Here is a 20,435-nt window from a genome sequence, read left to right as displayed (position 1 = left end):
ACTTCTTATAATTCTTCCTCTGATCCTTCATCTTCGCAAGGTAGAGCCGGCAAAAGTCAGCCTCCCATGGAGAAGAAGGAAAAGAAGAAAAGAGAAAAGAAGCAGAAGGGGCCTATGGCGAAGGCGACTGGGGGCAAGCAAAAGACAGCTGACAAAAACCCACACACTGCACCGACCGGGCCTAAATCGCCATGTGTCATTTGCAAAGGGGCCCACTTCCATCGTGATTGTCCTTGTATTCCCCGGATACTAAGGGACTGGTCCCCAAGGTTGCACAATCCGGTAGCATCAACCTCTGGTAGTCATGTTGATTGCAGTCCGTCAACTAGCGAGAGTGAAGGACGAAGAGGGAGACCAAGATCACCCTGTATGTTGTGTGAAGGCGATCATGCCATCCACCGATGTCCATTCTTAGATGAGGCAAAGAGAGTTTTGGAAGATCGTCCGGTTTCACCGTTACGACTTCCTCCTGGATACCAAAAACTCGCGCCTAATCCCTCGATAGTTGAAAATCCAGCTGACCCGCTCAAGTGGTCAGCTGAAGTGTCGGTCATTGAGAATGAACCTACTGAATCCAGACCAGACGAAAGTCTAAAGGTCGAAACGGCAGTTGACCCGGTTCTTCCTTCAGAGGTTTCATCCTCCAATGACTCCGTCATTGAAGACCCATCTTCAAATGACACCCTCACTGAAGAGGATAAGGATGACACCGTCCATATTCTTTTCATCAACACAGACTCTGATGAGCATCAGGGCAATGCGCCCATTCCTTTATCGCAGGAAGGAACATCGTCAGAGTCGTATCCGGCCGTATATTCGGTCCCACCACCAAGTAACCTAGTTGTATCCTTTGATTGGAACCAACTAGGCAGACCCCGGTTACCAGCCAGTATCCCATTCAGAATCATAGTCCAAATCTACAGAATGGTGATGGCTGGAACTATCATTGATGAAGGGGCATCTGTGAGTATCCTTTCCTCTATTGCTTGGAAAGCACTGGGTCGCCCAGCGCTTTTACCTGAGATGAGAAATCTATCAGGTTTTGATAAAGGAACCAGTCACCCGTTAGGGATTCTCCCCAATGTTCCAATTACATTGAAAGGGAAGACAGTTCATATGAACATCATGGTCGTCCAGGGACCCTTGGTTTATAACTTACTCCTTGGACGAGACTATATATATTGCATGGAGGCAATAGTGTCCTCGCTCTTTAGAGTCATCTGTTTTCCGCACGAAGGAAGAATGGTCAAGCTCGTAGACCAACTTTCATTTCCAAGATCACGCATTGCAAATAGTCAAATACCATCCCTTAACGGTTTATTCACTCAAGGAATGCCACCACCCCCGGTTCTACTTCCCGATGAATGCGAGTAATTCGGAAAGAAAGAACTGGGACCCAGGGGGCATGCACCCTGGCCTGCCTTGGGCAGAGAAAACCTTGGGTATAAAGTTAATTTCCGCAGAAGAATGGACTAGTCCGTACCCCGTCCGAAAAAGGAAGAGAGGGTTGTTCTAGGATAAAATTCTTTTGTCAAAGTTATGTGAAGCGGAAGAATCGCTCCCTTTGTCTAAAAAAGTAGGCTCTCCTAAGGAGGAGATCCACTTGTGGCAGCAAGTAGCCACCATCTTTGAATGTCAAGCCTCACCCTTTAAAACAATATGTTTTGAAAGAGAGTAGGGGCAGTCTCCAAAGAAAGAGATGAAATTGCTGAAACAAGTAGTCACCATCCTTAGCAACCTAATGATAGACATCGCCGAAAAGAGAGTTTAGTTTGCGGCAGCGAACCAAACCATTTTTCGGATAATAAGTAAGAGGACAGAATCTCGAAATTATACTTTATACCTGGGGGCATGCAAACCTTTTGGAGTGCAAGCACGGGACGACTATTTATTTTTTAAATTTTTAGGTCCTCCCTTTAAACCTGTAGGTCTAACCCGTTAAACTCGTAGGATTAGCCGTTTCCAGCTTGCATAAAGAAAGGATGAAAGGCAAAAGTTAAAACCTGCCAAATTGGAGTAATTAGTGAGGTATCGCTCCTTAAATAAGATTACCTCACCTAAAGCATTCCTTGTATTAAGACTGGTATAATTGAGCAAGGTTTGAACGCATTCAAGCTCGTTAAAAAATGAACTGCCCCTTAAAGTTTAGGGGGCATATGCCTTGTCTGCATTATTATGCTGGGGGCATCCATAATTCGAGCAGTTTTTGTATAGAGTTCATGCTCGTTAAAAAATAAATATAAGTTGTGAGCAATCTTTCCCTAGCAGTTCAAGCTCACCCAGAAAAAATGAACCGGTAAATAACCTTGAGAAATGTAACCTTTGATAGCCATATTAAAAGCCCTTGGTCGTGTTTATATACCATCACCTCCATCCGTTCATTTGGCCAATCGTTCATCTCCATATGTTTGTTTACCCATTTTGAGGAACAGCTGCGAAGAGTGATTTCACTTAGCCATCCTTGTGACACTGCCGTGATTGGAAAATTCCAACCTGTACCTGGAATCTGATGCTACCCCTGTTTATCACTCGTTCCTCAAAAGACGAGTCTTCTTTGAGCTCTTTTCACTGACTCGTAAAATATGAAAAGTTTGCCGAGTTTTGGCCTTCCAGCTCGTTAAAAGGACCGGAAGAGCTATCCCTCCTCTAAATTTTAATCTTTTTGGACCTGAGGGATTATTGCACAAAAAGATCGAGCGCTTGTTTTGTTCGGCTCGTTAAAGAAATCGAAAATTCATCCCTTTTGTATTGTTTTATACTTTTTCGGACTTAAGGGATTAGATGACGAAAAAGGAATTTTTCGAGTTAACTTTCCGTACCTTTTCAGACTCTCTAAAAATGAAAAGGACCGAGTTTTCCTTGTCGTTAGACTCGTTAAAATGATTAAATAGCGACAAACTTGTCTTTAGACGAGAACGAGTTTCCCTATCGCTAGGCTCGTTAAAACATAGCGATGGGCTTGCCCGAAGGGCAGGTTATAGAACAAGCATATGTTATCCTCCTCAAGCTTGACAAAAATAAAGAGGTACTGGTCAGCAATGACTGGGGAAAAATTGGGAGAACCTCACAGCATTAATGGTAGCAAGTCGCTCTTGAACATGACACTTTGTCCTCCGTATCACATCGGGTTGGGTTGTTTCATTCACCGGTCTCATAACCATGGTCCTCGCCACACCATCCACAATTGGGGTAATGCTACCAATCCATCACATCAGTGTCGTTATATGTTCAAGAGATGTGGTTCTGCAAAGAGTCAACCGTGTCCCATCCACTGCCATACATTGTCCTTCATCCATTTCATGACCGCCACCCTGAATCATACATCACAGTTTGTTTTCACCTCATCACAATCACTAGCTCCGTTCCGTGTCACTGATGTGGGATTCATTAAGGCCCTCCTTTGACGGATCGCTCCTTGTCGACATCAGCTCATTATCCAAGGAGTTGATCTAGGAACACCCCCTTCAGTACTTTGAAGCTTGCATGCCTCAATGGCAAGTTTCTCACTTCCGGCGACAGGTATACATCAATGACCTTCGACCAGAAGATTTTGCATGGTGGTCGACGCCAAGTCCTTTATTCCCACCATGTGAATTGTATTGCTGTACCTTGAGGGTCATCATCCTTATCGGTGATTCCTCTCGCGCTTGTTAACGGTTTACATCATTGACCGGTAATCAAGCGATGTCTTTCCATGTTCGACTCCAAAAAATTCTCACATGGATCGACTTGTACATCGAGTGAAGATCGGAAGAGATTGAAGACCCCGGATCTAGTTTCATCCATCCGGGTTGCGATATATATTCAGGACATAAAGACATTTGATATGTACATCATTACAGCAGATGATCATCCTTCTCAAAGGATGATAATTTCAGCAGAGAATTATCAGTCTACAATCAGACGATCGTCTGTTCTATGTACCAAAATGTATTTATAAAGCTGAGCATGGGAATGCCCGCCTCAGCTAGATCATGAAAATGTATGAAAAATAATGTATTGTATTGTATCTTATTACAGGACACTTCTCAGCAGATTGAATGAACTTCGGATCCCCTCAATAAAGCATTTCACCCGATAAACGACCTCATACTTTAGGGGGCATCTGTTATAGACAATTTTGTGCCTTACAGCAACGAGCATGAATTGTCAATAATCCAAGGGATCCAAAGTTCCCTAAACATGATGTTCCTACCCCTAGAGGAACAAGGTCAGCAAACCAACAGCTCTCAGATCAGTTCTCCACCTGAAAACACTCAAAAACAAGCAATCCTGAAATCAAAGCAGGTGCTCCACTAGGTTTCTGCGCTGAAACTCAGTTGCTCCATGGTGTACCTGCGTTGCAAAGCAAGTGGAACAAAGGCCACCTGCGCTGAGCGAGATGGGACAAGTGGCACACTGAGTCATTGCTCTGGAATCTTCCAAAATGACACTTGGATCAGGTATTTCGCCTTGTGATGAGTCAGAGGCTCTGTTTCTCCAAGTGGAAGCAAGGTTCTCCAAGTGGACTCAAGAACTGAAGATCAACTAAAGATTAACTGAAGAGAGAGAGGACACAAGGCAGCTACACATCAGTTGCAAGCTGACTCATCCTTTCTCAATTCATCTATATATTGAGCTCTCTCCTATGAGCTCAAGAGGCTGGAATTTTGTGCAAAGTAATGATATGCTGTTGGTTTCACTATAGAGCTATTGGGTGATTGCTTGAGAGAGGTGAAGAGGAGAAATTCTTCCTGCTGGGAGGTGTTGCTGGATTAGGACCTTCAATGGTTGTAACACTCTCAGAACCTTTACTTCTTCATTAATAAAAGCTATTGAGGTTCTTCTATATGCTCTTGTTTCAATGATATATTGTGATGATTGTATATTTGATTTACACTAATCTATGAATCAGTTATGATTGCATGTTGCTTGTAGTTTCCTTCTTTGCTATTTTGCAGGATCTCACTGTAGCTGGGCTAGAAATAGAGCAAGGAGCTGGGAGCAAGCAGCCATAAAGAAGAGTTTGGATTCGACATTAAGCGCAAGGCAACGGTTAGTGCATTTATCTAATCTCTTTTGCTTTCATAAAGAAGTAAACCTTAAGTAGTTTGCTTTACAGTTGTTGCTAAGGTACTATCACCCTTAGAGTGGGATAGGGTCATCCGAGTCGGATACTTTTCCCTACAAAAATTACCAAAGCAACTCTCATAATGACATACCACGCCAACTACCGCCACCCTTAACTCTCCCGGTGATATGTAAAAGCCACCCTATCATGGCATGTTACCATTTGCAACGTTCTACTCTGAACTGAAATTGGAAGCTCGGCTCTGAACTCTGAAATTTACTGAAACAACAGCTATGGGAGGAACCCTCATTACACATGAGCCTGGCACGACAGCAGTCCTTGAACTCTTTCTGGAGATTTATCAAATTTTCTTGCAAGCGGGATGGATAGAGTACTTCAGGAGACTTCCGGACTTTGACGAGCAACAAGTCCTTGAATTCGCATGCAATTTAACAGAAGGATTCTCTGTCGTCCAGGGAATTCAAGTTCCAATCATGGAGGAAATCATAGCCAAAGTTACTGGGCTACCAGCTAATGGCACACGGTGGTTCAGCAGAAAGCACCTGATTCTTAATGCGCAGCAGGATTTTCTCCGACCAGGCGAGCAGGTAGAGCCCAAAGGCAGAGGCATAGCACTTCGGTCGTTACCTCAACCGTGGCCAAAAGTTGCTGAATTTATCAAGCAATATCTAATGTGCGAAGGCCGCTACCAGGTAATTTATCAGCACGATTTTGTCCTGTTAAATCATTTGAGAAATGGTCAGTTAATAAACATGCCATATTATCTATTGGGTTGTCTCCAAAATATGTCACGTTATGTTGTGAAAGTGAAGCATCCACTAGTTTCCTTAAAACACCACCGCTTAGCCCAATTGCTGATTAATAGAGCCCTCGCTCTAAATAACCCTCCACCCCCCATTAATACCCATCAGGAGGCAAAAATTCCATAGCCGGAGCATGAAATTCCTCACCAAGAAGAGGAAATTCTTCACCAAGCTGAGGACATACCTCAGCAAGATGAAGAACTTCCTCAGCAAACGGAGGATATGCCTGAACAAATCCCTCTGGAAAACTCTCAGCAAGAAGAGCACATTCTTGAACAAATCCAACAAACACCCCCGCAAGTTGCTGAGAATGCCACAAGAACAACCCCATCTCCCAAAGGAACCAATCCTTCCATTCCCATACTTGGTATTTCTACTGATGACTCCGATGACAATATCCCTATTACCATGCTTAAACGAAAAAGGCAGCAGGAAAAGAAAACCCCATCGAAAAGAAGGATAACTAGGGTTTCAGCTAAGGCACCTGCTACTCCGGCTACTATCCCCATCCTAAAGAAAGCTAACCTAAAGAGAAAAACGCCTGAATTCCCTGCTTCTCTACCAAAGAGAAGAACTCGGTCATCGGTAGCAGCTAAATCTCCTAATTCCCCCAGTTCACCGCCCATCACTATAAGGACCCGCACTCCCACCAGTCCTCAAAACTCCTCTCCCTCACCCTCGGAAGCTGAGATGCAGAGTGTTCATAGCTTCGTGACATCATACTTTAAGGCAGCTGACACACAAGAACCAGCTGCCGACACCCAAGATAATAGTGACCAAGTGGCTGCAACACAAGAAACAACCACTACCCCAGGTGACACACAAGAACCACTTGTGGGGAATACTGATCAGAATGATGAAACACAACCTCTGCCTCCATTGGAATCTACTGCTCCGCAGGACCAGCCTACCATACCTACCCTACAGGAAGAAATTGCATTCCTAAAATCTCAGATTCAGGACTATCAGGAGGAAATAATAAGGGTTAAGGAAGCATATCAAAATGAATTCAGCTTGCATGTTTTAGCACGACTAGCGTCTGCAGCAGAGAAAAGTAAGGATAATGAATATGTGTGTACCAATTGTGGTGAAATATACACTCAGGCAGGATATAAGGTAGTGGCAGAACCAATGAAGGAAGCCTCCGATGCTGTAGATGAAACAAAAGAGCCTGTTGTTACACAGACGGAAATGCCGCAATCCTCTGCTGAAATAAAAGAACCTGTTGTCACACAAGAACCAACAGGTGCTCTAGAAGAAGTGCAGACAGAAGAACCTGTTGTCACACAAGAACCAACAGGCTCTCCAGAGAAGATGCAGGACCAAACTGAAGAACTTACTGACACACAAGAACCAGTAAGTTCCCCAGAAACTGCACAAGACCAAATTGAAGAACTTACTGACACACAAGAACCAGTAAGTTCTCCAGAAACTGCACAGGTCCAAACAAAAGAGCTTACTGACACACAAGAACCAGTAAGTTCTCCAGAGATTGTGCAAGAACAAGCAGAAGGGCTTGCTGACACACAAGAACCAGCAAGTCCCCCAGAAATTATGTAGGAAGAAACAAGAAATGAGAAAGAGGAGAATACAGATTCACCCCAGCCTACCCAAATTGCTATGGAAGAAGTAGTTACACAAGAATCAGGAAATGCAGAAGAAAACACAGACTCATCTCGGCCCACTCAAAGTGTCATGGAATGAGAAGAAGAAGAAGAAAAAAATCAGGAAAAAGGTATAGACTCACCCCGGCCTACCCAAATTGTTATGGAGGAAAAAGAAATAGTTTCAGGAGGAAACGAAGAAAAATTGGACTCACCCAGCTCTATCCAAATTGCCAAGGAAGCAGAAGATGAAGAAGAAAATCAGGAAAAAGGTATAGACTCACCCCGGCCTACCCAAACTATTATGGAGGAAAAAGAAGTAGTTTCAGGAGGAAATGAAGAAAAACTGGACTCACCCAGCTCTATTCAAATTGCCAACAAAGCAGAAGAAGAAGAAGGAAATGAGGAAAAAGGCACAGACTCACCCCGGCCCACCCAAATCACCATGGAACAAAATGAATCAGAACAACAGGAAGAAGAGACACTAGCCAGAAATGAAGAAAAAGATGTTGGATCATCCCAGCCTACTCCTACAGAGCAGGTTATCCTTGTGGATGCCTTTACACAAAAAGAGCTCCCCTCCGTCAGTGATGTATGCACAAAAATAGATAGTTTTCAAACATTAAAGGGACAGTGGTGGAGAGAATATGAGCAGTCACAAGGCAAGGCATTCCAACAGAAAAAAGGGATTTGGTTTAGTCATGCATACAAGAACTGGGAAGCACTTGAGCAGTGCAGAGCCCAGTACAAGGAGATCAAGGAGCTAAAAGCCAGATTGACCCAGATGTTTGAGTTGTTCCAAAGACTACTTGCTACAAGGAAACCCTCTTTTAATTATGCAACATTTCTGAGGGAAAGACTCACATTTTTGCAGATAAAGGCTGTCAAAGAAGGTAGACCTCATCAGGTAGTTACATCAGAGCAGTTTATGCAAACCTTTGCAGAGGCACCTAAAAATGATCAAAATTTGTTATGCGAGCTTTATCTCCATAATGAAGCCATGTCCGAAGAAAGAAATATGAATATGATACCTGTAGTTGGTGACATACAGCTGAGAGCCTTTATCTCCTTTTTAGCTAATCAACTTACATGGCAGAACGCCTTTGCTTCAGCTCAACATAATGAACAGAATTGTCTTCTGTGGATTAGAGCTGAACCGCAGAACGCAGCCACCTTTATTGCACAACACCTGAGAATGGTAAGTGATCCTGAAATGAAGGACCATGTTAAGCAACTGCAAGCAATGGTCCTGAAAGACTGTCAGCATTATGTAAAGACTAAGGCATCCTTGGCTGTCAAAGCAAACAAACTGTTTTGGGAGAACTGCCCCAAGGAGAGGCAGGAATATCACCCTTATAATCCACCTAATTTGCAGGTGGCACTCTCAAGGGTACCTCATTATGTTAATTGCATGCAGCACTGTGCTGAAAATTGGATGGGTTACAGATTTAGATTTCCACTTTTATGGCTATCTGGTGAACAATACAAAGGACAGTTTGGATTATCCAACAGGGAAGAAGCAGCAGCATGGAGGCAAATACAGACTACCTGTGGATTCAGAAAGAAGTTTGATGCCACTTCCTATAACTATTGTCTCAGTAACCTACATTGTTCATCCCAGTACTCCGACTCAGACTCAGAGTAGGCATTTCATAGGGACATGCAATCTCTTCAGTTGGGGGGGATGTTAGGGCTCAGAATTGACCTATTTTGACCTTATATTTTTGCCATAATATTGTCCTTTTCAGTCATAAGTTGTAAGCTTTGATTACATAATGACTTAACCACCCCAAGGTACGAAGTAACTTTCCACATATCTATATGTTTAATTGTTCATTGCATATTCGTGAGTATATTTATATTTATCTTTGAAAAGTTGACTAAGTTGTCAAGTAATTGTCTTAAGCCTGCAGGAATTATAATTTATAGTTGCTGTAACACCAGAAACAACAACCACGCAGTTGCTGCAACACCAGAAACAGCAACTACACAGTTGCTGCAACACCAGAAGCAACAACTATGCAATTGCTACAGTCAGCAACAACAACTATCTAAAGCAGGCTATTTTGCAACAACTGGGAATAACAACCGGAAACTATCTGAAGAACGCTGACGCGGCACGATCTACAGCTATCTAAAGCGGGTAGAACACAGTTACCATTGCTTAAATCAGGAACAACATGGGGAAACGGCTAAGGAATGCGAAGATCCCAAGAAGACGGTCAAAGACAGTTACCAGTTGTGTAACAGCCAGAATCTAAGAAAGAATATGTTGTTATACTGTTGTAACAACGGTCTGTAATTCTTATTTTTGATAGAATGGGTTAACTGAATGAACTATAATAATATATTGTAATAGATGTTTCCTCTATAAAGAGGAGACATCTACATTAGAAGGGGTTAATGTGTAATCTGTAAGGGAGATTTTGAGAGACATCAGCAAGTCTGAACTTTATTGTACTTGAATCTTTTGGCAGATGAATAGAAGATTGTTCAAAGCACCTAATCTAGCCTTTGTGTTCTAGGGAATCTTGTGAGAGGGACTGGGCCCGCCTTCCTCACAAGATTCACCCATTTACTTTTCTGTCAAAGTGTGTAAGTGTGTGATAGTTTCTTTCCGCTGGTACTCTGTTTGGATTCTGTAGCATTACCTCTGGTATTTTCGCTTTGCTAGTACTCTGTTTCATTCATTGCTTGAAGTTGTGCAAGGATATTTCACCGGTGAATTAGAGTGTAGTGTGTGTTATCAATTTGATTACAGAGGCAGGTGCTGAACGTCCTCACCTGGAGGATAGGGTCCTGATCCTCTGCCAACAGAGCATCCATCATTTCGCTTTTGAGATTTGTAATCTTAATTAATTACTTTCATTTTATCAGTACAATGATAACTTTGCGTAAGGATTACGTATACTACAGCTTTTTAATGCTTTTAGGATTAAGTACATACAGTACGCGGTAGCCTTTGGAATAAAAAGACTTTCCCAGGTTGACAATTAATGTGGTACTTGATTGTTTAATCAATAAACATTTCAACTAGCCAACAGGCACATCAAGCCTCTGGGATGTTAATTTGCCATGGTACAGAGAAACTATTCCCTTTTCAGTTACAACTTTTCCAAATATGGGAATGAGTCAATCTCGCATGACTACCCTGCACAGCTATGGGGATGAGTTTATTGATTGTCTTGTGGTTGAAAATGAAGGTGCAATTCATGTGAGTTGTGATGAAATAAGCAAAGAAAACACTGGATATTCTTAGAAAACACTAGAAATTTAGATGCTCTGTTGAGTTCTCATAAAGAGGAGCATAACATTGGTCAAGAGAGTAGCACTTGTCACCGACCAAGTGAATATAGTAGAAATAAAAAGGCATGTGCAAAAGCTATGGATGATACTAATGTTGGTATTTCAGCCAAGAAAATAGGTAGCAATCAATAGGGACATAAATAAGAGTAGGTAAACTTTGGACCTACTTTTATTGAAGAATCGGTTGGTGAGTCTAGCATAAATGACAATTGTTTTTTTTTTTATTACTCCTTCTAGTCACTCTGACCTAGGAAGTGGACATCTAGACCAAGAATTGCAAAAATTCCAAGGAGAATGAATGTGACAACAAGAATATATGTGCATTGAGTGTTGTTATCATGATGACTCAAGGAAGTACAAAGAATAGTGCACTTAGATTAAAAAAAAATCACACAGATCTCTTTCATGGAAATCTTCTTCTCCCAAGAAATCCAAAAAAAAAGAATAAAAGGAATGGTCCAACTTCTAAGAAATATAATCTCTGGTGAAGATTACATGGAAATTGTTGTTGTCCTTAATAAGACTATTAGATTATTAAATCTCTCCAGGTAAAAGTGAGATTTAACCTTATAGAGAAAGTAGATGACAGGGGGAACACATGTCAAGAAATGGTGTAATGATGCAGAATCCTCATAATCAGAAAGGTATGTAAAGATTGTTGAAGTAATATTGAACTAAGATGTTAAATGATATATGTAGCCAACAATAAATTGTACAAGGATTGTCTATGAAATTCACATTTTAGAGGATGAAACTATAGGCAAGAACCCTCACCATACACTCCATAAACCATTGTTGAGATGTCTATGTGATTTCACTAAATATACAAATGCACCAAAAAACAATGATGTTATGCAAAAGGAGATAATGACAACGGGGGGAGTACCTGACAGGTCACATGGAGAATATGTAGACATAGAAGCACCCTGTTTTCCATTGATGACTCAAGCAAAAGAAGGTCTGCTCTAAACTAGCAATGAATATTCATTGGCTCAGTACAAATCACTGGTGTGATGGTGAATAGCTGGAATAGTTTGAAATCATGCTCTTCCAAAGAGTTTACATAATCCTTATTTGTGCACAATGTGTGGCACTTCACAATGGTTTAAAATGGTGCTCAAATGGAAAGCAATGCTACTGAATTAAAAAATTCAAAGTTGAACTAGTAAGGACTGCTCTTGAAGTATAACAAAAAAAAAATCAAGGCTAAGCTGGAAAGGCCTATGTATTTTTCATTAGACACAGTTCTTCCATGCTACCAAAAACATGATCATAATTTCTCAAATGAAAATCAACTTAGATCTTCATAACATAAGATAATTATATTAATATCCTCATTGCAACAATCCTCTTCATCACCCTCCATATTTGGTTACCACATAAAACAATTCAAAAAATGATATTTCACAGGTCAGCCTACAAGTTGACTCCCTCCTTCCAAAAGACATGTCATTTCACATGATCGAACAAGTATATATTGGAACTAGACCTATCCATTTGACACCAAATTTTAAGCAAGGAGATCTGAATCTAAGGCAAGGGTTATGAGGTGATTTCATGGATTATTTCCTGAAGTGTTTTTGTTGGATGCTAGATTTACTTCGCTATTTTAGGCCTACTTTATGCACAGACATTTTGTCCTTCGAGCGAAACGTTTTGTATATTAATTTAATCCCTAAGGAAGACCAACTTCAGTGCCTCTTCTGTCAAACTTTAGCTCTGTTCCATGACTACAACAGGCCTAGGCTTGTTGGACTAGACTCAACCCATTTAGAGTATAACCTTGGCCCGATAAGGATTGCAGAGACCTCAACCTTGTTAAAAGTGAATATTTTCGGCTCTGTGAAGAATTTTCTTGGCTTTGTAGCAAGTCTGAAATAGACTGCTAATTTCGGCCTTGTGGAAAAGTGTTTCAACCCTGTGACAAAACCATCTCTTGGCCCCTTGAACAATCTGCCTACATCTTGCAAACCTTAGGAAAACCTTGATTCAGGCTTGTCGAAAGTTGAATATAAACTTAATTCTTGCACAGATCTTGTGAAGCATTTCTTGGAGACTTGATTGAACTATAATAGAGTTTGGGATTCGTTTTTGAATTGATGTTGAAGAAAAACTTGGAAACTATAATTGGAGCATCTTTAAGCATTGGAAGCAGATCTAAGACCCTTGTTGAAGATTGTTGAAGACATTCCTTGGAGCAATTGAAGTATTGCCATAAAAATGTTGAAGACCTCTTGATGACTTATTGAAGCAGCTTGAAGAGAACTTGTTGTGCAAACCATTGAAGACACCTTTGGAGAAACATTGTTGAAACCCTGATGAAGTAGCTTTGTAAAGGATTATTTCAAGCAGACATGAAAAATCTTTGAGACATTTACTGAGAATCTAGAAGGCTTGTTGGAGTTGACCTTGATGATCTAGACCCTGAAGTATCTTGAAAACCATTTGAAGCACTCATTGAGATAGCCTTTGGAGCAATTGTTGGAGCAGTATCTTTGTTGAAGAAAACCTTCAAATACTTATTGAAGAAATTTTTGGAAGTATTTAGGAAGCATTGAACCCACCCTGAAGAACTAAAGTAGATTAAGAGGGTTGGAGCCCTAGAGGATTGAAAACCAAGTTGGAGCCTAAATATGTTGAAAGATTTGGAGTCCTCAAGAAAACCAAATCGGAGCTTGGATTTGTTGCACAAGTTGGAGCTTGGATTGTAATTGAAGATTGGATTTTTCAGCTAGGGTTGGAGCCCTTATTTTTTTTTTTATTGTACAGAATAGAATTTGAGTTTTTATCAAAGGATTTGAGTCCTCATTAGTCTTATTAATAAAATTACTCTTTTATTGTACATGTTGTGTTATGAACTTAACTGGTATAATTTAACAATTGAAAAGAAACACTCGATTCAATCCCCACCCCCCTCTTAGTATTTCCAACAGTTGTTATATCTCTTGTGATAAATGATCATGGTGATTTATGCTTGTTAATTTTATATATATGCTTGAAGTAATTTGTTGTTTATTATACATTGATGGTTGAATGTATCTTGGTTAGTTAATTACTCCTAGAATCAATTTTTCTTTTTGCTAAAGTTTGCTAAGCCTTAGTTATTTTCATAAGGTCCCCCCTTGGCTTCGCTAGGAGTTAGCCTAAATGGAGTTGAGATTTGAGTGATAGTTGTTCAACTTGAATCTTTCCCCCAAGGTCACACCAAATGGAGTTTAAAAATTTACCCATGTTAACCAAGGTGTGGATTTAGATGGAAACACACCACAAAACCTCTTTTAGCAAAAATTGTCTTGAAAATCACCAAAAAAAAGAATATAGGACATACACTGTTGATTTTTGGAGTAGCATCGAACAAGTGTTCTAGTCTCTAAGTGTCAAAGAGGCTAAGGAACGCAAGATATCCAAAACCTAGAAAAGGTTTCGAGAGAAAACACTTAGAAACCTCTCAATTAAATTAATCGATCAATAGTTTCATAACTTAGGAAAGTTGATTAATTAATAGGTATCAATTGAGAAAATCGTTTTTTCTCTAGAGATTTTCAGAAAAGTAACTTGACTGAGTCTAAGATAATCTGAGCCATCGATCATGATTATATCTTGTACATTAAAGTTCAGATGAGATATTATAGTCGAAGGGATTGGAGAAGACACATCAAGTGAGCAAGGCAGTTCGAATTACCCAGTTTAAAGTATTCAACAGGATGCAGTTCGAGTAAGCCGAGAGGTAGTAACAAGAGTTTGAACCAATGAATTTTTCCAAAGAAATTCTCAAGAGGTTTTCTAGTGATCCAGAATCAAGACAAGGGGGAGAATTATCCAATGGATGAGGTTATATTCTAGAGGGTGAGTTGCCTAGTTTTCCAGTGCAAGTTGTTGGAAGGAGCATCATTTTGGTTGCTAATGACCAGATCTATTCCCAGGAGGAAAATCAAATTGTTTCCAAAGGCAAAGGGAGGTAGGACGACTTGACTGGAGCAAGTTCCATAGTAGAACGAAATTCCCAGAGACTGTAGTGCACATTTATGGCCAATGGTGCAAGTGTCAAGGAGGAGTGTGAGTGGAAAAGGAGTGGCCAAATCGATTTGCTAAGAGGGAAAATAGTTTTCCTAGTATATTTCCAATTGGGATAAATTGTCAGAGCTAAGCTAGGAAGGACCAGTTGTAATTCTCTATTTTTGTTGCATAATAATAAAACCATCATTTGTTGCATTGGTTTTCCCTTTGAGTTTTTTTCAGAGACTTTGGTCCATAAATAACGATCTTTATTTTCTGTGCATCTATTTATCAGTTTTGTATTTTTACTTTTGCAATGTATTTTATTTGTGAAGAATTGCAGTGTGAATTATTCGCTATTTTTCATAATAATAATAATAATAATAATTTCAGAAGACAACTAAATTGTTAAAGTTAGGAGAATAATATCCAATTGTTGCAGTTCAAGGAATTTTTCACATACCCAACATAAATAGAACCTTCCCCAAAGTCCTTTGGGTCTTCTCCTTTACTATTGATAAGAAAATCATCCTTCTATGTCAAGGACTTTTTCCAAAAGTATTTTATGACCTCAACATCACAAAGTGTGACCTTACTATCAGACTTTGTACTCCCCCCTTCCTCACACCTAGTCTACCTTACTCCTACTCTTTTCCATATGTCAAATCCTCCTCTAGAATCCTATTGTTAATCCCAGAAGATCTCATTATATCATATGAATTCACTATCTATGAACTTTCCTTTATTATCCAAATCTTCCTTACAAAAGGTGTAGAATAGTCCTCAATGTACCTAATCTAATGACATACTAAACACCTTATAGTGATGTTTCCATAATCCAAAGTTTGTGTATGCCCAATCACCCAGTTCTACATCAATACTCTCAACCAAACCCTCTAGTAAATCTATGCTGACCAAAATCATTGTCACAAACCAATACATTCAATACTTATAAGATGTCCATTATTAAGTATTTCCCTAAAAAAATCCTGAAATCCCAAAGGAACTTGTCATTATAGAGTTCTAGTGGTAGACTTGGGAACTTAACCTAGATTGGATAAGTCAGCATAACCTCCAAACAGGGATAGAAACATGGGTGCCACCATTTTTTATTTTTATTTTCTTATGGCTATATTGTTCTTTTCTTTAGATATTTTCATTTCTTCATTTGCATATAAAATTCACCCCACATCATTATATCATTATTAAGTTTTACAACATTATTCAGTAACATATGCAATTAGATAGAAAGAAAAATATCATCATCAATGCAACAGAACATAAAAGAACAATAGAAGAAAGACCTACACACATAGAGACACAAAGTTTAGTCGGAGACTAGGGCAAAACCCACTATGGAGAAAACCCTTTCAAATTCTTCTTCTTATTAGATTGTCATTGAATGATTCAGCAAAAGAGAGTAAAATGATCCATTCCTTTATCCACAAGACTATCTAGCAAGAATTAACTAAACTATATTCAACAGATGAACCCAATACTACTCTTAATCAAAACCCTGATTCAAAACCCTGCAGTCAACTATCAAACTTTGCAATCTACTAACGAAGTTTGTTGTCAACTACGAAATTCAAACTCTAGTTTCCAACCACACGCAGAGAGTGTATGTTCGTGCAATTGAAGCTTTCCAACCACACGCATGAGCATATGAGCCTACAGTTGTGACTGAAAACTGCATGTGTTATCCCTACTGCTGGAAACCAAAACCCTAGATCTCATGTGCGAGTTCCAGACCCTGCGATTTTGAACTTGTATGAACCCATATTCGCAAACCACCTTAGACCTATGCGAGCCAAACCAAAGAAATAATAATGATCATGATGATGTCAAAATGAGGGTCACTTGACTTGTATTTATAGCCATCCATGGGTGTCCAATTTCTTTTTTGGGCCGACGTTTCCTTTTGTGTACATGTGGAATTTTCTTAAAAAATACACTTTCCCTTATCCAAATTGAGCGCTTCAATGGTCAAAATTGGTCCTCTCGAAAAGAGAAATCTAATACCATGATTGGAATTTTTCAATAAGCTGCCAAATTAACACTCCCTATAAGCTAGGGAGAAATTCCAAATCCATCAAGTAATCATCACAAGTACCCTGTCATCAAATCATGTCCTATCTAAAGTGTCTCGTAGTAAATTTTCGACATTGCTCATCTATGCTCATTTATGCTTATCCCTACTTATCTCTTGATTGCATCTTGTCTTATGATGAACATCCTCAAATATAAAAGAAGAAGAATTTGACATCAAAGTGAAGCTTAAGCTACCACCCTCAATTCACATCAACAACATCAGAGAGCTTGTTGTTATTGTTTGGTAGCATCGAAAGTGCTTTAGCCTTGAAAATTGGTGGACAAGCTAAGGCAAATGAGTTCTAAAGAACCCAAAAACCATTTGGTGAAAGTCCGCCCAGATTGTATTTTATTAAAATAATTAGTATTTTTAATAGAGTTCCTAAGTCTAAACTTATGTAAATTAAAATATTAATGGGTATTAATCAAAATATGGGTGAGAATGATCTAGAAGGTGGATCACGTCATGTTTTAATATTAGCCATTGATTAGAGACTTAATCTCGGTCGTTGAAGACTCGACAGGAAAGGTATAAGATGGAGGCTTGGGGTTCACTTGAAGACACACAGAGTTGATCAATCAGTTCGATTTTCCTAAGGCAAGGTTTGCTAAGGAACTTGAAGCAGTAATCAAGCAGTGAGGATCAGAGGCAACACTGGAAGGAAGTGATTTCCAATTCTAGTGAATACACAGAGAAGGATAATAGATCCAGCGCTGGTCCGAGAAGGGAAAACGTAGTAGCTGAAGGAGATTGACACAGAGGATCGATGCAAAATGTGGAGGAGGTTGACGCAAAAGTGCTGGGGATGAGCAGAGTTCAGTGTCGGGAATCACAGTAGTTGATTGGCAGGAGAAATCTCGATTTCTCCGTAGAAGAAGCTGCAGTAGTCAAGGTTGACGCAGTCAAAGGGAGTCTCCATGTAGAAATCATGCATAGCCTGTGTAGGCTCACGCAGGTACTGTGCAGTGGGCTGGGAATAAAGCAAAATCTTCAGAATCAGTGTGAGAGAATTCTTAGTGATCTTCTCTAAGTGGATTTCCATTTTTCTCTAGGGCATCCAAATTGTATTTAGATATTTACTACCAATAATAAGAATCCTCATATTTTTTGCACCGGTTTTACCACATTGGGTTTTTCCGGGGACGATTGTCCAAAAACAAGTGTGTCAATGTGATTGTTCATATGTTGATGTTTCTCTTGTCTTTTAATTTCAGTTCTAGTTTGTGAAGTCTACAACTGAATTTATTTTGGTATTGCCTAAAGTATTGGTAAATAACTTACCATAAATAAGGAGGAGAAATAAATAAATTATTACATCAAATTTTCACATGGTATTAAATCAAGGTTCAGGCAATATGGAAGCAAAGAAAAAGGGCATGGAGAATAGTAGGGATCAGAATATTTCCGAATTAGCTTCCAGGATGGAAGAAGTGTTTGCTTGCTTATCAAGTTCTGCATCAATCGAGGACTGGTACATTGATAGCAAGGCTTCAGATCATTTAACTGATGAAAAAGAATATTTCTCAAGCTATCAGGAGGAACATATGAACTTTCAAATCACAATGGGTAATAGGATGAAGTGCACCCCAGTAGGAAAAGGAACCGTTATATTCTAGACAACGGTAGGAGATAGTCTTTAGGCCTCAAATGTATTGCATGTGCCAAGTATGGGAATGAATTTGATTTATGTCTCTCAATTACAAGATAAGGGATATGATGTATACTTCATTGGTAATAGAGTATATTTCAAGCATCCAAAGTGGAAAAAGAGGGCCCAAATTGGAACTCGAAGCAACAGATTATACAAGCTGCAACTCGAGTCTCCTATGGCACTAACAAGCAGTAATGTCGATGGAGAAAAAGAATTAAATGATCCATGGCATAGGAGGATGGGACACTTACATCATGGGGCGTTACGAATGCTCAAGGAAACTATTACGAGGGTTCCATTGCTTACTACCAAGCATGATGATACATGCAGAGGTTGTGTGCTAGGTAAGTATGCCAAAGTAGCATATTCCAGAAGAAACAATATAGCTAAGAGTGTATTGGGGTTAATACACTCATACATTTGTGGTCTGATGTATACAAGGGCCAGTGGCACCGAGTATTTTGTTATGTTCATAGATGACCATTCTAGGAAATCTTGGATCTATTTTTTGAGAACCAAGGATGAGGTCTTTGATTAGTTTAAAGAGTTTAAGGTTCTAGTAGAAATATGACAGAAGGGAAGATCAAGATATTGCGCTCAGACAACGGCGGAGAATACATGGATAAGAACTTCACTAATATATGTGCAAGAGAAGGGACCCGAAGAGAATGGAAAACACCCTATAATCCAAAATAGAATGGTGTCGCAGAAAGGAGGAACAAAACTGTTGGTGCATTAGCAAAGGCGATGTTATATGATCAAAATCTACCCAAGTTTTTATGAGCAGAAACATGCAGCATGGTTGTACACATTCAGAACAGGACTCCTCATAAGGATTTAGGAAAGAAGACACTAGAGGGAGTTTTCATGGGAAAGAAGCAAAAATTAAGTCACCTCAGGATATTCATAAGTGTAACTTATTTCCATATTCCAGAAGAGAAGCGGAGCAAGTTAGAGTAGACTGCTGACGTTGGGTATCTAGTAGGTTACATCGAGACTTCAAAGGCATATCAAATCTACATTCCGAGCAGCAAAAAGATTGTAGTAAGGTGGGATGTGAAGTTCATGGAAGATAGAGCCTTCAAGAAATCTCATGAGATGCCATTTGAAGAACAAGATGAGGATGCTCCTCTAGTCCAACAATAGGGATCAGATCTGGTAGGAAGACAAGTATCTGGTTCAAGCACGGTAACCAGTACCAACATCTCCTCAAGAGAAGAGGAGCCAGGAGTGTCACAACAGGTATAGGAAGAGGAACAAATGGAACCTCCCACCACCAATGGAAGAAATAGCAGAGAAGTACAACAGATTTTGACGGACGCAGAGGAATTCATTGGAGCTCCTAGAGCTGAGAAAAGGCAGTGTAGACAACTTGACAGGTACCATGATCCGGATTTAAACAGGAACGCAATAAAATACAGAGATAACCATAAAGACAGATATGCAGCGGAAATAATACCTCAATTCATTACTGTAAAATACTGAAATATGCTTACAAACAGAAATGGAAATAAACCAGCTAGGGCGATGGTAGCTTATCTCTGAGAAGAGATGTGGTGGCTACATGCCTCTGAATTGTCTTACAATGAGGCTCGAAGGCCTATTTATTGTTGAGAAATAATGGAAAACCCTTCACATTCCAAAACCTAACCCTAGAAGATGAAACGCCAAATTGTGGGCCCCGTTTTTGGGTAAGTTGGTACATCAACTTCCCGAGGTCGCGATTTGGTCGTACTATCTCCGTTTGAGGTGCATGATAGCCCGTTGGAAAGATCTCTCCGAGGACTACGACGGAAAAGACAATTTTTATCAGTGGCGGTGGATTTCCCAAAAAACGTCGTTTAGGGCCTCAAAACGGCTGCAGAAGTTTAGGACCTGAAAAACTGCTAAAAATAGTAAACTGTGCTATAAT

This window comes from Pinus tabuliformis, chromosome 7 (assembly GCF_031772625.1).
Source record: "Pinus tabuliformis cultivar Carrire ecotype Pingquan chromosome 7, CPIR1, whole genome shotgun sequence".
Classification (NCBI taxonomy): Eukaryota; Viridiplantae; Streptophyta; class Pinopsida; order Pinales; family Pinaceae; genus Pinus; species Pinus tabuliformis.
Note: the sequence above shows the minus strand (reverse complement) of the source record.